Below are 14,677 nucleotides of genomic sequence, written 5' to 3'. Positions count from 1 at the left end.
AAAAGATACAAAACTCTCTGCTGCCTTCTAGTGGTTGATTGGTTGATAATCCTCTGATGCAAAATTAGAAAAGAACATTGATTGAACGGAGCTGCCAAGTATCATCCCAACATGCAATGTATATTGCTGGAAGATTGGGAGAATGACTGAGACTCAACTACTAATAACTAAAGGTGGCTTGGATTGTGTTTACTGACCGCCCAACTCCTTTCTGGGATATAAGCTTTGCTTCTTGTTGGAGGCCTGGAGGAAGGGCTAAGATTGCGACGCTGAAGAAGGACTGGTTTGTGTTTACCTGCTGCCTTACTCCTCTGTGCCATATAAACCTGGTATGGCAAGTAGTGGTGATTTTTTTTCCACAGTTAGTGACGTTGGCCAAAGCTGGCATTTCAGCAAGTTCACAATGAATGCCAACATTTGCTTTGCTATCACATAGTTCTACTAATTATACTTAATCCATTGGGAAGTATCTGCTACTTTCTGGATTAAAAGAAAACACTGGACACAGACATTCCAGCCTTGTGACCACAAGCAATGTGATCTGAAATTTGTGGGGAAAACGAATGAAACAAAGAAAGGCCTTATTTTTAAATTCGATCCCCTTCAGGGTTAGGAAGAAATCAGAAAAAAAATGGGAGAATTGTCAGCTTTGTAATCCATCCCTGACTTTTGGAATCAGCTGCAGCAGAGAAAAACAGCTTCTATTTAGACCCCTATTTTCTAGCTTTTCCTGCTTCAATCACTTGTTTGTCTGAAAATGTTCCATATTTTCAGTGCGCCTCAGAACTCAGGATATTACTCGGACCAAGATCAGATGCAGTGGGTATTACCTTGAGTATTGTACTTGACTCATGAATCGGCAACCAGCAGCCTCAGAGCCAAATGCATCTCGCAGCCTAAGTTCCAAAGTCCTTTGTGTAGGATCAGTGCGTATCAGTGGATATATCCCATCTAAGCATCATGCAATATGGAAAGGAAAAAAAATCAGGTGTTAGAAAGAGAAATAACAATGTCAGATTTTTTTAAAGCAGCATCCAAAGGCCGAATGAGTGGCTAGTTCCACATTCAGCTTTGGCCATCACTAGTGCATGGTCTCCATTATCTTAGTCATCTGGGAATGTGGTCCTTCACATACAAAAGGTGATTTAATAGATTCACTGGACAGTGCAGTCTTCCCCAAGATGCTAGTTTGATTTGGCCATGCCAGCTAACAATACCTCTCACTCGAGTCACAAATGACCAGACTAAAATTATTGCATTTTGGACACATTTGAAGACCTAGCCTTCTTGAGCAGTTTATAATGCTGGAAAAGACAGAAGGAAAAGGAAGAGGACAACCAACAGCAAGGTGATGCACTCTGTTACAATAGTGAAAGGTTCACTGTTGGAAGACCAAAAGGGCCAGGTTGAGGACAAATCATCCTGGACAAGTTTTATCTATGTGATGGTTAAGAGTATACATAGACTTGATGGCACATAATAAAATTAGTAGTAACAGAAGCAGGGTTGGAAAAGTGACCAGCCTGTGAACTTGTAAGAGACAGCAGTTGTTGAAAGAAATAGAGGGAACCAATGGAAGCCTAGAACATAAATTTAGGACCATTCTCAATTGGTGTGGTGAAAGTGTAAGCCTTTCCCAATTTTTCTACTCCTGTTTTTCAAAGTTAGCATCAACATATTTTATTTAATATGTTTATATATTGCTTTCTTATATTAAAATACATTAAAATTCCAAATTAAACCATCTGATATAAATCATATTCACAGTATTAATATTAAAAATGTGGATGGAGGAGTAAAATCAATCCATTCATAGAAGACATTGATGTAGGGAGGACCTGGATGATGTGATAGAATGTGAGGTTGACCTTGGAAGATGGGGGGAAGAGATGTCACCTAGGGAACAATCAGATAAAAGAGAAAGGAGTCTGCAACAGAGTAACAGCCAGAGAAAGAATCTTAGGAAAGACCTGCCCTAACTACTAGGGGGTAAATAGAGAGGGCAGAGATTTGTACTTTCAGACTGGCAAGATTGATGTCACCCCTCCCAGGTAAACCAGCTAGAAAACACGACTAGATGAGCTAATTCTACTTTATTGTAAGGCTATCTTAACAGTATCTTGCAAGTCTGAAACAGTATCTTGCAAGTACTGTATCTCCCACCCTCCCTATTTACTTCCTGAGTAGTTAGGGTGGATCTTCCTAAGTTTCTTTCTCTGACTGTCTCTTAAGGACTCCTTTCTCTTTTATCTAATCATTTCCTAGAGGGCATCTCTTCCCCTCATCTTCCAAGGTCAACCTCACATTCCATCACAGATGAAGACATCATAAGTAGATACCTCCTAAATATCAGGGAGGAAAACTTCCGAGAGTTAGCACTGCACAGAAGGCCTATCTGCAAGTAACTGCAACATGACAATCAGAAAGTCATAGCGCAAGCACCAGGAACACCTCTGATGATCTAGGGATCACTCGGATTTATATCAGAGAAGGCAATGGTTTAGGACCTTACATTCCCAAAGCAAAAACCTGAAACTATCTTGATACGTGATAGGAAGTTCAATAGGCTGTAGTTCATAACCTCTAGAAGACACCATGTTGGAGAAGACTGATATAGTGATACAGAACATAGAGTTGGTCAGCCAGGAAGTTATTTTGCAATATTAGAGTTGATGTGAGCAAGTTATAAACAGAGTTTATGGGTGATACAAGCTTATAATGGATTAATACCACCATCCAAATCTGCCTAGTATTAACTACAGTTCACAATGTGTTCACTGGGAGGACAAGTTAGCTCTGAATTACAGTTCACTTGCCACTTTATTCCCCACCAGAAGAAAGAAATGCTTAATGACAGGCACATTCCTGCTTTTATTTTCTTGATGCAATTTGTTGATTGTGTTGTAAGATTCTATTGTTATTGTATGCTTTTTTTAAGGGGGATGAGAAGAAAAGCAACCTATAAATAATGCTAGTTAATAAATAATAAATAAGGCACAATGAAGATAATGTCAGCAAAAAATAAATAAAATCCACTCAGGAAGAGAAATGAAATGGTCACACGGCATGAAGTCATAGAACCATCTTCCACCTTCATAGTACAAAGTGATAGATACATATATCAGTGATTTACACAGCTATTTAGTGATTGGTTTTTCTTTTCTTCCACTCCTGTGCTTTAGCATATCTGCCCCCCCCCCCCCGCTTCAATTATAAGAAACAAAACAGAATCCCAAAATCTGGCCAAAGAGTGAAGTTTGTTGTTGCAAAAGCCAATCAGCACCAGAGTTCAATTATCAGTAGAAAATAACATGTTTAAACAAACGCAGTGAATTCCCTAGGTAAGCATTTGTCAGCACCAAAGTAGAATCTGATTACTTGCCATTTTGGAATAATTACTTTTGTGACACTCCCATATTTTGGGGCTATTTGATGAGCCCAGTTTTATCTATCCAGCCAAAGTGTGGAGACCAGTGAAATATTTTGGTTTGGTACAGGTGCGGGTGTTTTGCAAATCCAAAGTAGATGCAGAAGATTCTGAATGTGATTAGAATTGCAGCAGAATGGGGAATAAATGCTCAGTCCTTTCTCCGAGCTCTGCTTCGCCACTTGCCTTCTCTGTCTAGCATCACCTGGCTTTGGTTCTCCTTTGGGGAGGGATGGGGAATTTTGCTCAGGAAAAAACACAGTCAAAACCCTCTGCATGGAATATTTTCATGCTTTTCTATTTCAATTAAATTCAGAGATTTGTGGCGCTACTGAGAAGCAGTACAGTATGTTTGTGTGTGTGTGTTTACATATTTGCCACCTGTCTTTTCTGATCTTTTTTCCTTGCTGAAGAGTTCCTGCCTTTTTATCTGATAAATAAATAAAGCAAAACAGAAACATACATTCATATTTAAGAAAAGTGTCTCATGTGCAAGATGGAGTAGTAGCTACATATGGCTGCTTGTCAAACAGAGGCAACGGAAAGTAATTCCGCAATGTCTCCAGCTCAAAGAGAGATGGGTGGGTGTATTGAATTTTCTGGCACAGCAGCAGCTAGGCTGTGATACACTGCATCACTTATCTTACTGAGAACAAGTTGCTGAATACATTAATCAGCAGCTTGTGCCTGATAATTCAAACAGTCTTTAACATAATTGGTGGCAGAGGAAGCAGGGACAGAAAAGAAAAAGAAAACAGAAGCCAAAAGAACTCATATATTTGAGTTGATTTACAATTTGTCTGCTGTGTATGTCAGTCTATATCAGTGTTTCTCAACCTTGGCAACTTTAAGACGTGTGGACTTCAACTCCCAGAATTTCCCAGCCAGGCTGGCTGGCTGGGAATTCTGGGAGTTGAAGTCCACACGTCTTAAAGTTGCCAAGGTTGAGAAACACTGCTCTATGTGTTATTATTGCTAGAAACTGGATCTTGAGAAAGGCTTGTTCCACACTGTAAAATTATGAGCACTCAGGCAAGGAGATGACTGGAACAAGGCATGTGGATGGAGGTCTTCCCTCCACCATCAATAATACTGATGAAGGGGAATCTGTGTGCAATCTTTTATGTTCTAGCACCATTTCCTTTGCCCAGTAGTATGGAGGCCGGTGGCTAAGGAAATCATTTCTTCCTCCTGCTCATCTTTTGTGGGGTGATAGATTAAACTCTCAAGAGATAAATAGAATCAAACTTCACTTTAAAAAGAAGGAGAATGTAAAGATTCCTTTTTACATTTAAATAATTATATGCAAAAGAATAAATGGCAGAAAGAATCAAAATAGAGAGCTGTGAAAAGCATAGAGAACATCTCAAAAGCTTCCAGTAGAAAAATGCACAGAAAAAAAATAAGACCTCGGAGCAGAATATAAAAGGATGTTGGGTATTTTCTCTATGAAAACTCAGTAATTGCGCATCTTCAATAACAAGCACCAGAGACAATGAAAAAAATTAAAAACACATCCAATCAAAGTAAAAGTAACCTTAACATGATCTTTTCTAGCTGTTTTTACTTACCCTTTCACAAGTAAACAAATATCATGAAGCAAAAGTTTTCTCCTCCTTGGCTTCTTTGATTTCTTATTTATTTATCAAATTTACATGGCCACCCATCTCACAAACATGACTCTGGGCAGCATACAATAAAACCTTTTACAGAAGCTCAGAAGCTTCTTTACCTATACCCAGGACACAGCTTCTGCCTTTGTTTTAAAAGGACACAATTTTTTTTCCCCACTGGCAGAATGGGAGGTTTGAGTAATCTCATTGCCTTTTGCTATCTGATCATCTGACAGGCGTCAGCCAGACTGAATGTTGATTGAACGTCTTATATGCCCTATATGAGTAGCTCAGAGAGAGCTACTTTCATAACAGCCAGCCTCTAAATTCTCATTTCAACTCAGGTAACTGCTGTTTGTCTGGCCATCCCACAATTCATGCCAGTACCTTGGCATGAATAATTCACTTCATTAGTATGTTTGCATGTTCAAAATGAATCACCTTTGTGATACTCTAGGAGAAATATCCCTTTTTGTTATCCATTGTAGATCACCTCATTACCATCATCACCTCTGATAGAGATCTTTAGGGTTAAATTCTTAAAAGATTATCTTCCACTCCCATCCTGGTCTATCCACACTGGAAAAAAGGAGTATTTCCATAAAAAATGGGCACTATGGCTTTAAAACCGGAGGAAGAAACATCAATAATCTGTGGTATGCTGATGACACTATCCTGATAGCTGAAAATGCAAAGGATCTGAAAGCTCCAGTAATAAAAGTCAAGGAGTACAGTGAAAAAATTGAACTAAAATTAAATATAAAGAAGACCAAACTAATGACAACAGGTACAACAACCAGCCTTAGAACTGACAATGAAGATATCAGTGGTAGATAGCTTCTCCCTTTAGGATCAACTATCAACAGTAAAGGAACAAGCAGTCAAGATACCACAGACTAGCACTTGGTAGAGAAGCCATGAAGGCCTTGGAAAAGATATTCAGAAGTTATATTCTATGCCTACAAAGAACAGAATTATGCAAGCAATGGTATCCCCTGTGACCCCCTATGGAAGCAAAAGTAGGTCTTTGAAGAAGCAGGATAGGAAGGGTTTTGATGCTTTTGAACTTTGATGTTGAAGAAGACTCCTGAGAATAACATGGACAACCAAGAAAACAGACAAACGAATTGAAAAAAATCAACCCATAGTTCTCACTAGAGGCACAATGACAAAGCTCAAATTATCCTGCTTTGGACACCTTATGGAAAGACCTAGCTTTCTGGAGAAGGCTTCGCATAGTATTTTTTAAAAAATGGTTATGTATTTGTGCTGCAGTTGGGAGGATATGAAGATGAGCTCAGTCTCTTATCAGAACATCCTTTAGTTATTGGTGGCCCATCTTGTGCCACTGCATCCACTTCTTCTAAGTATGGTAACTTCTTGTATTAGTCAACTGTTCAGTTCTTTTAAATGTTTAAATATTGAATTTTTGACAACCACAAAAACATTCTGTTCCCCATCACTAGCCAAGGGTTCAGATGAGAATACACACACACACAAGCTTCATAAAGGGAGGGAGGGTTGGGTTTGAACACTTTTGTACATTTTGAAGCTGTTACAATCTGAGAGTTACAGTGATGATTTTTTAATGTAAGAGGGGTGTATTTATATACCCACCTTTTGCACACATTCACTTGCTACTGAATACATCTTCTCTTACTTAGGCTTAGTTCTTTAGCTGTAAATATAGAGTAGTTGTTATTCATAGCGGATAAAGCATCTGGCAAGCTTTAAAGAATGTTATATACACCATAAACAACTGTGGCACAAACACACCACCATTTTTTTTTTAAAAAAAAAACACTACATGGTATCTTCTCATGTCATTGCCTCTGTTATATGTACTAGAGCAAGGTCTTATACAATCATTAGTAATGAGCTTGCTAGTTAGTGTTATAGTACAATTAAGGTTATCAAATTAGTAATGCACCAAGAAGTGAGAACAAGTCTGAAGGAATAATTTTCTTACAAAGTGGAGTTAAACATTTCAGAACCTTCAGTCAATTTTAAAGCGCTGAGCCTCCCTAGAATAAACTTATTGTATTAATCACTGTTTAGTGTTGGGATGAAGCCAGCATTTCCAACAGCTACAGAAACAAGATTGCTGGATCTATTTATGGCAACAGAATGAAAATAGCATTTACTTACTGTTCGCACACCGACTCAGTCATAACCTACCTAAGGAGCTGCCTTACCGAAAGAGGAGCTGAGTTCTTTGTGACATGCTACATGCTATTTTCAAACAGAGTCAACAGCTGGCAAACTGCTTAGTAATAGACTAAGCAGCAGAAAGTAGGAAGTACAACAAGCAGATTTTGAAAACAGAGGATCTATAACCTTAGGCCCTTATTTGATTGATTGATTGATTGATTGATTGATTGGAGTTTCAAACCCAACAATACTGTACTGACTCTTCAGTGCCTCATAACTTATTAACCACAAGAGGGCAACAGGCTATAGATAGGTATGGATGTACTGTACTCTGGGTCCCCTGTTTGCTGACACCCTGCCTGCTCTTTTCCTAAAAGACTAAGGAGGTCTTTTTGTGAGGTCCCCTCCTTCTGCCTTCCTTCCCAGGCACATATGCGTACAGCATGTGCTCTTGTAGTCTCCTCCTGATGAAGAGGAGGATGGTGTAGCTAGCTTTGCCTATCCTTAATGCATTTCCGGTACAGTAAATAAATCACATTTCAGTTATAGCAGTGTTTTTCAAACTTGGCAACTTTAAGATGTGTGGACTTCAACTCCCAGAATTGCTGGCTGGGGAATTCTGGGAGTTGAAATCCACACATCTTAAAGATGCCAAGTTTGAAGAACACTGAGCTAAGCCATGGCTTATTTATTTTCCTGAATAAGTCACAACTGGCTGGATAGATTCATGACCATACTAAACTAAAACCAGACAAACTGCAAATAGCATAATGAATGAACTCAGCTAGGGAAACAGAAGAAAGTCATATGGAGCTGCCTTATACAAGTTCCTTTTACCAAAGTAATTGCATTCTCTGATGGTTGTAATCCTCCATGCTCATTTGTTAAAGGCCTTACTCATCATCTCTTACCTGGGAGAAGATGTTAAAAGATGAGATACTGGCAGTTGGTGGTACAGTACTTTCTATGATTTGGGTTAATGCGTGTTCTACCACTGAGCAAAGGCCCTTCTACAAAGAGAACTTCCTGTCCAGAAGAGAGGAAACTAATGTTGATAATGGATATAGCAGGGTGAGTTGTCCAGATGGACTTGCAATAGTCTCAAGGTTAAAGGTTTTTTTTTCCTGTGGACCAAAACTAGGCTCAGGGTCATATAGACAACCAAGAAGCTTCTTGCCTAATTAAAACTCCGGCCTTATAACTGTAAACATATAAAAGCATTACGTAATGCAGGAAGAGGTGGTTGGCATTCCTGGAGTTGTTTTTGTATAGCAAGGACTGGAGATACCATTGTATTAAGGAGGAGGAATTTGCAGTTGGAGACCCAGCAGGAATAAGCAGGACCCAAGAGAGATCTGCTGAATGAACTAGCTGGTGGAAAGGATTGCAGGTTTTGGAGGACAGAGCAGGTGTCAGCAAGGACAGCTTGACAAGTGTAATGGAATCCCAGAAAAATGATATTTTGCTTTCTCCCTACAGTAGAAGTGAACCCAGAAGTGAAAGCACAGAAAAAAGCTGAATGAGAGAAGGAAACAGATAAGACACTGTAAAAAGCTCCATTTGAAATTGTTTTTCAGCAAATTCTGCCAAGCAAATAACATGAGTAGTTTCAGGAAAAGATATCATCATTGCACCAGAATTAATGGCAGTGTTTGCATGACATGCTTATCCATAATTAACTTAATAAGCCCGATTTTATCCATTTGCATAACCTACTGACCCATATCATTAATTAGCCATTTATTCATTGCACCAGTTAAAAAGTGGTTGGCCAATTTGTGGTTTCAAGATTGATGCCAGCCAAGGTAGACCAGGTTAGGAAACAGACATCACAAGGATTCTAGGAATGCTACTTTACAGTTGTAGGGTATAATAACAGCATCTTGAAAGCCTATCATAGTTTCTTTCTGCCCCGTCTTATACCAAACAAAATCAAGGCAGGTTTATTTTGAGTTTCTTTCTCATGCTTTCCACTTTCCCAGGACTGAATTGTTTTTCTTCCCCTAAAGACTCATACATTCCTTCATCACATTTATATTCCTTTACAGGTATGATCTGGTATTCTTCACTGACAATTCTGTTGTTGATGCAGTCAGGGGTTGGAATCTGCCTGGCTTCCACTGTCCATTTCAGGCAGCTGTGCACATGACCCCTCTACTTCAGTTAGCGAGCACTGCTCTTCAAGGCCATTTTGCAGAAAAGACTGGACACATGGTCTCTACAAAGGCATCTGCCCACATAATGCCTAAATGCCACTTTCCACATAGCTTTTTAGGTCTTATGCAGGCTCCTTATAAACATAGGTTTAGTGTTTCTTTTAAAAGAACACAAGACCTACTGTATGTTTAAAAATAGTCTAATATTCTCTTTAAAGAATGCTTCAAAGAAGGTTGATTTAAACCAGGGAAGAGAACCAGGTTCTGCCAAAAGTGTGTTCCTAGTTCTGTCATCATTGTGTGCATTGCACTATTTCCACTCCTGCCAGCAAAAGGTTTTAAGTGGCTGTATTTAAAAAAAAAACTGTTTTCACTAGTTTTATAATATATGTCTCACACATGAGTCCTGTCACTGTTGCTCTGGCTGATCAATGGTCTGTCCTTACTGATTTAATGTGAGTCAAGTTCAAACAATTGGTGGGTTATCCTGGCTTCCCTTCCCCCAAGCTTTACCTAGTAACAACCACCAATCACCCTCCTGGGCAGGGATGAGGTGAAGTGGACAATCATAGATAAGTGCTTGGAATGGTGGATTTAGCCATGTCCTGTACTAGGCTGAGCAATAACAATCTGTGAGTAGTAAATTCACAACCAGTTTAATGGTAGGATTATAAGTCCCAACTTGAGAGGCTGTCAAGACCCAGGTTGCTGGCAAACCAAGGAAGTAAGAACCACATGGATTTCAGAAAGGCATTTGGAAGAGTGAATTCCTAGTCAGAGTTACAGCTGGTTCAAAATGCAGCCACACAGACAATCTTGGGTGCCCCAAGAATGGCACATGTAACACCTTTACTGCAGGAGCTGCATTGGGACCCAGTTTGCTTCCGGGTCCAATCCAAGGTGTTGGATATTACCTTTAAAGCCCTACATGCCATGGGTCCAGGTTACCTGAGGGGCCATCTCACCTTTATTATATCAACCCATCCCATCCGGTCAGGCAGAGAGAGAATGTTGCGGACACCGTCAGTGAGAGAATGTCAGCTGGCGGGGCCTGGGAGGAGAGCCTTCTCTGCCATTGCCCCGACCCTTTGGAATATTCTCCCCCCAGAGGTGCACCAGTCCCCTACACTCCCGGCTTTCCAGAAAGGGTAAAGACCTGGCTTTGCCAACTTGCATGGGGCAACAAGAATTTTACCCAGTCCTGGGGATGGCTGGTGCCTTGATGATGCTCTCTGAGTTACTTGTCAATTTAACATCTAATCTTGGATTATATTTATTTTTTATTTATTCAGGACCATTTTATATTGTATTTTTAATTGATTATAACATCTTTGTAAACTGCCTAGAGTAATTTTTTAACAAGATGGGTGGTGACAAATTTGATATATAAATAAAAATAAATAAATAAAGATAATTAAGACAGTCTTCTTAAAATGCTTCCTTCTCACATCTCACAGCTGGACCGTGTTGTCAGATGTGTGATGGAATGGACTTACGAAGGCCAGGCTCAGGGAGATAAGCGTGTTCTTAGCCCCCAACAGGAGCATGAGAAGTTCAAGAAGATGAGGCTGGCACCTCCCTAAGGAATTCACGGTGTTGTGGCTGGCTGGCTTGGGAACTAGGGTTCAGTCTGGGGAGATTTTCTGTCTGGAGGTTGTAGCTAATAAACGCAACAGAACTGTATTTGCATTGTCTCTTGGAGTTCTTTGGGCTGAACCTGCCATCAATCTCCCCAGACTGAACCCTAGTTCCCAAGCCAGCCAGCCACAACACCGTGAATTCCTTAGGGAGGTGCCAGCCTCATCTTCTTGAACTTCCCACGCTCCTGTTGGGGGCTAAGAACACGCTTATCTCCCTGAGCCTGGCCTTCATAAGTCCATTCCATCACAGATGTCACATAAACTGAATTCCTCCTCCCTCACTTTCCTCTTAGTATCTCACATAGGCCAAGATAACACTTAATTGAGAGGTTGTAAATCAAGACCCATGAAATATATGGAAAAGGTTAGGGTTAGGATTAACCTTGCCTTTTAGTGCTACTGTTCCAAGTGCTAATTTATGGTGTATTCCTTGACTGCTGGTTCCTTTACTGTTGATAACTAATCCTAAAAGGCAAAAGCTATCCATTACTTCAACATCTTCACTGGTTTTCCCTATGACATTTATGGAAGCATAAATAGGGCTTTGATGAAGCAGGATAGAATGAATATTGATGCTTTTGAACTTTGATGTTGAAGAAGACTCCTGAGAATACCATGGACAGCCAAGAAAACAAACAAATGGATCATCAAACAAATCAACCCAGAGTTCTCCCTCAAAGCACACATTATTAGGCTCAGGTTATCATACTTCGGACACATTATGCAAATACCTAACTCTCAGGAGAAGTCTATAATGCTGGGAAAGGTGGAAGGAAAGAAAAGAAGAGGATGATCAACAGCAATGGGTGCAAAGTTAGAAAACCTGAAAGACCAGGTTGGGAACAGATTATCCTAGAGAAAATGTATCTATTCTTACAATATCTTGGACACTGGAGTTTTAAAAGTGAGTATGATGACATTCTTAGGAAAAATGCTTGGTTTTTAAACAAAAATTACAACTCCCAAATATTTCCTGAAGAACCATTTAGAAGCATCACAGTTAATTTGGTTTGCAAAAAGGATACAGGCTAATCAACTTTTGCGCAAGTCTTTGGATTGCAGCCAGCATCTCTTATGTCAAGCGTAGTTCTTTGGAACAGTTGCAAAGTTCAACTATGTAGAGTCAATAAACAAGGTGTAAACAAACAAACAAAATCTGTGATCGTAGGGACTCTCAGATATATTTTTTAATAAAAATACTAAGAATAATAGAAACTAGTCCTTGCCATAGCACTGCACTCATCCTAAGTGTAAATCATCACCTCCCCAGGAGATTCCCATCAATAAATAACAATGGGATTGAGGAATAACCAATTCAAAACAAAAACAAAGAGTATAGGTGCACACACTAGCACAGCTGTGGAAGAGGAGTATTGCATCACTTGAGATCTCAAAGCCAATAGGTGGCATTCTAACATAGTCTTCCCCAGGCTACGTTTGCTGGGAATTCTGGGAGTTGTAATCACAACCCATGTAGAGGCTGGGAAGGCTGCCCTAGCATATTCCACATAGCACAGAAAGAATTGATGAACCTGTGAGCAAAGAAAAATGATACTATGAAATGATTTGATGTTAAAGAGATGAAAATACATATTAAATGCTAATGTCTAACTAGAGCTGTAAAATATGCTATCTGAAATGACTTATTATGGAAACTATCCAGTCACAAGTCTGTTTTGAAGTGAAAAGAAATGTCTCCATATTATGAGTAGCTGGATGTGACTGAATCGTCAGGCAGAACAATTTTCATAAGTTTGTTGATATTGTTCTTCAGTCATTCAGTCAATTCTGACTCTTCATGGCCTGTTGAACATCATTTCATCAAGAATATCTGTCAATAACTGCTTCACTAAGTTCCTCTGATGTCACTAATGATAGTCTTTGATTTTTTTCCAAACATCACAATCTTCTTCAATTATTCTACAGGTAGTCCTTGACTTATGGCAGCAACTGGGACCAAAATTTCCATCGCTAAATGATGCAGTTGTAAAGCATGACCACATTGCTAAGCGACAGCAATCCCTGCAGTCCTGGTTGCTGTTGTTAACTGAATCCCGCTGTCATTAGGGGAGGCAACTTCCTGCCCGCTTCTCACAACCAAAATCAGTGAGGAAGTCAGCAGGAAGTTGCAAGTCCTAGGCCAGCAGGCAGGTAAGTGACTACTGCTGGTTGGAGAGAGCAAGGGGATGTGCAGGGCTACAGGGGAAGGTCAGGGAGGGTGCCCAAGGGTGCAAGGGGGTGCACAAGAAGCATGGTGCATGTCCACAAGGATGTTCAATGGTGTGTGAGAGGCCCAACACAGGTCAAAGAGGGTGCACAGGATTGCGCAAGTGGCCAGCGTGGCATAAGTGAAGAGGGGCTGGTGGAAGGTGTGCAGGTAGGGGAAAACTTACCCCAGCAATTTGCAACCTTCCATGTTGGCTTCCCCACTGACTTTCTGGGGAAGCTGGCAGGGAAGGTTGCAAATGGCAATCATGTGATTGTGAGGTGCTGCAACCATAAGTACAAAACAATTGTCAAGTGCCCAGATCGCAATCACGTGACTGCGGGAGTGCTGGGACAACCAGAACTCCAAGGACTGGTCGTAATCACCATTCCTTCAGTGCCGTTGTAATTTCGAACAGTTGCTGAATGAATGGTTGTAGGTCGAGGACTACCTGTAGCTACCTTGTCTTCTTTTGGCCTCTTTCAATTGTCTTTGATTTTTCCAAGCATCAGGGTCCTCTCCAATTACTCTTGCCTCCACATTATATGTTTAAAATATCTAAGCTTTAATTTCATTATTAGTAGTTCCAGTGATCAGTCTGGTTTTACTTCATCTATTGAATGATCTGATACTTATTCTTGCAATGGTCCTCACATAGCCCTTTTGTGGGAATTGAGTCTAAGAAAGCATTGATCTCAAGTCTTGACTTGCAGCATGACTCTTGCTCTTGAGGTGGCCACAGACAGTACCCATAAGGTTCATTCTCTGGAGTGCTTCTGAGTCTGAGTTCACACCCATTTCTTCTCTGTCTTGCCACACCCAAGCATTTAATTGCCCCCCAAACTGGCTTTTTCTGCTGATTACTACATATTGTCCTCCACCCTTCAGGTCTGTGCTGGGCAAAGAATTACTTCCACAACACTAAGTCATCACCCACAAACATCAACATCTTTTTCATGGGCATTTCAGCTGTGATTCACAGTTTTTATTTTTTAAAGATGGCATCACAGAAGGTAGCTGATGTGGGGTACTAAGGGTAAAAGAACAGAGAGCTGGAAGAATGGATTTGCCTGGAGGCTTGGATTGAGTTTCGGTGTGTGTGAGGGGAAGGACTAAGTCTGGATGGTTTGGATGTTTTTGTGCCATGGAGATCCATCAGGAGTGCTACCAGCACAGGGAGATTCAGCAAGCCACCAGAAAAAGTTGCTCAGTCAGTGCATGGTCAGGGGATCTGGCAGACAGAAGGAGGGAGTCGTTTTGGATTGGAGTTGAATGGCTGCAGTGGCAATGATGCCATGATTGGGATCACGAGGTATGGCATCTGCTGCTGTTGGAAGGCAGCTGGCTGGAACCAGAATAGCAGCAGTGGTGACGACAGCAATGGATTGAGTAGACATGGCCGCTACATCACCACTGTTCTTGGAGTGATTATCTGAACATCAGCAGGGAGTGTAGCCAAGGTGGATTGGTTGTGACAATGGAAC

Source organism: Python bivittatus, unplaced genomic scaffold, assembly GCF_059951505.1.
Source record: "Python bivittatus isolate LINGU-HERP-01145 unplaced genomic scaffold, Pbiv_v1 ctg000700_np1212, whole genome shotgun sequence".
In the NCBI taxonomy this organism is placed as follows: domain Eukaryota; kingdom Metazoa; phylum Chordata; class Lepidosauria; order Squamata; family Pythonidae; genus Python; species Python bivittatus.
This window is presented reverse-complemented; position numbering follows the sequence as displayed.